This window comes from Musca vetustissima, unplaced genomic scaffold, assembly GCF_032173495.1.
Source record: "Musca vetustissima isolate MV318-11 ecotype Yass unplaced genomic scaffold, APGP_CSIRO_Mvet_v1 utg192287, whole genome shotgun sequence".
Taxonomy (NCBI): Eukaryota; Metazoa; Arthropoda; class Insecta; order Diptera; family Muscidae; genus Musca; species Musca vetustissima.
The window spans coordinates 1-2,945 of NW_026880313.1; positions in this window are offsets into that span (position 1 = coordinate 1).

Below are 2,945 nucleotides of genomic sequence, written 5' to 3' on the forward strand. Positions count from 1 at the left end.
ATAGCTGTGCTGTTTTGTAGCTTTCTTAAGGCTTTGATCAGTTGCTGAATTGAGAGCATTTTGCTGAATATAATAATAATACGAACGACGACGACGTCTGGTAGTAGTCTCGTACGTAATCGTCTCGTGACAAATACCAAACAAGAAAAAATGCGAGTAAATTATATTTTGATTTTACTTTTGTTTGCTGGTTTGTTGTTCGATTTCGTATAAAAATGGCAATCAGTAATTTTGCTTCTCGTCTGTTTGGTTTGGTTATTCTCGTTCTTGGGTAGGGGGAATTCCTTTGTGTTAGCGTTTCACCAATTCACAATTGTTATGACTGTTGTTGGTTCGTTATTATTGCCTGGTTACTACGGGCACACACAATTTGATCTGAAAAAATAACAAAAAAAAATATTAGTATTTGTTTATTATTTTATTTAATGTGTCTTAATAAAAAAGTTAGCTAAAAAGTAGTTTGAATAGCTTTGTTTCCGAATAAACAAAATTTCAGTTAAAAGTGGTTTGAATTGCTTTGAACAACAAAAATCTGTCAGTGGAAAACAAGAAAGTTTGAAAAAGATGCAAACATTTTCGTAATAACACTTTTTCTGTCGTAGAAATTTCAAATACAAAAATTCATAATGGCTAAAATTGCGGGATATGAAAGTCTAGACAATTTGTTACTAAATGTTCTTAGAATATATAAAATCGAGGACTGTGCAATTATGAAGGACAAAATCCAAATAAGTAGTTACATATATCTGGCCAAAGTCCATAAAAATATTGTGGAGCAGAACTTCAACGAAAAGCAGCAGAGAACGACAGATGCCTAGCCCAACGAAAGTCTATTGGGTCAACTGAGATCATAACGTGGCCCAAATTGACAGCGCGATACCAGACACATGTCCTGCTTATTGACTAGGACTTCATGATAGGTTACGTTAAAGAATGTACAGGCACAATTTATTTAGCAGCCTCAGGTGCTCATCCTAGTTACCAGAAAAAAAAACAAGAAGGTGGGTTGTGGTTTTGGTTAATTTAGAAATGTTCAAATTTTGGGGTCTTTTCCGGAGAAGAATGTTAGAAAATAAATATCAAATTTGCCAAATAGTCGATGTTTCAAAGATATTTTTATATGAACTACTCGTATAGGACTTTATTTAACTTGCTTATGAATGTCCGATTTGGACTAAATATGCGTTTTGTTGTATGATTTGTTGTCATTTTAAAGGTAACATCATAATGTCTCTCTCTTAGAAGTCCTGCTCTCTATTTACAAGAAAAGCTCTAGTCGCTGATTTTCACAATCCTCCCTAGATACCAATTTTTTATCATTAAAGAAATTTTGCAATGCAAGAAAAATATGATAATCGCTTTGCGCCAAGTCCGGACTGTATGGCGGACTAGGAACCGATTATGTCCGGACTAGGAACCGATTATGTAAACCATAATATAAATTTCAGAAATTGTTAATGGATAATTATGCCCTCAGCCTTATTCGTTTCAGAAAATTTTGATTTCATATAAACTTTGCGACGATGCACTATGGGTAAAAAGTATGATTTTTTGGCATAAAGTCAATTTTTTTTTGTTTTCATATTTTGAAATGTAACTGATTTCCTAAATGTAGACACCCATATTAGAAAAAAAACATTCAATATGAATGCGGGTGGCAACCCTTTTTTTGCTGGCGACCTTTGAAAGTCAGCAGTTTGAAAGTCACATTGTTTTGGTACAACTGGCGGTAAAAATCAGCTAAGTTCGAGTGCTTGTAATTTGACAAAATTGAAAAAAATAAAGTGTGTAATTATGGAAAACGTTAGTGCAGGTATATAAAATTAAGATGAGATGCCCTTTTTGTCATATTTGTCTGTTGTTGTAGTACTGTGAAATGTTTTGTTTATGTATAACTTTATATAAAATCTATAAATTGTAGTTTTGTTCCGTGGAGTGTAACTTGTGAATGGCAAAGCATTGCAAAAAGGTGTAAATGCCAAGTTATTAAAAAACGTGTGTTAATTAATGAGTAACTAGCCTTTTTTGTGCTTTTTTGTGCCAACTCGTGTTTTTTACTGATAAACATGTGTTTGCCCATGCAGCGCTTATTGAAATTTGAAGTAGCAAAAATCGCTCAGAAGATTCACTTGTGAAATATGTGTTACAGAATATCAATAATATCAGTTTAAATGAAGACCAAATGCGTTTGATATCGAAAGAAGTTAAAGATTTTGTTAATTATATAAAAAAGCATTTGCCAAAGTTCAACCGTAAGAGTATAATTATAGTAATGTATGAGCAGTATGTTTCCCCAAACAAAATAGGTCGCCCAAAATTAAATTATGAACATGCTGGACCTAGGCTAAAAAGGAAATTAGCCTCCTAAGTTGCTTCACAAAATGGTAGGTCATCTTGGGAGCATAACAAATTATACAAACTAAATTTCACTTCAATAGCTTCATAAACAAAAAAGTTGGGGCAAATCGGCAAGATCGGCTATATGGCAGCTATATGAAATAGTGCCCCAAATCATATGAAAATTGGTAGGTCATCTTGGGAGCATAAAAAATGTATACAAACCAAATTTCACTTCAATAGCTTTATAAACAAAAAAGTCGGGACAAATCGGTCAGATCGGCTATATGGCAGCTATATGAAATAGTGCCCCAAATCATATGAAAATTGGTAGGTCATCTTGGGAGCATAAAAAATGTATACAACCCAAATTTCAATTCAATAGCTTTAAAATTAGAGTTTATGCCAAAATAAACGTAAAAATAACCATAGTGCGATGGGGAATATCGGTCCACTCCTTCTGGTACCTCCCGCACGGGGACCAGGCCTAAATGCGGGTTATAGTTCATTATCGAACCATACGTTCTAGTTTTTTATCTCGATCTTCGGCGCAGGTGAAATGATTACAACAGAGTCTTAGAACCAAATCCAAAACGCGGAAGAAATCA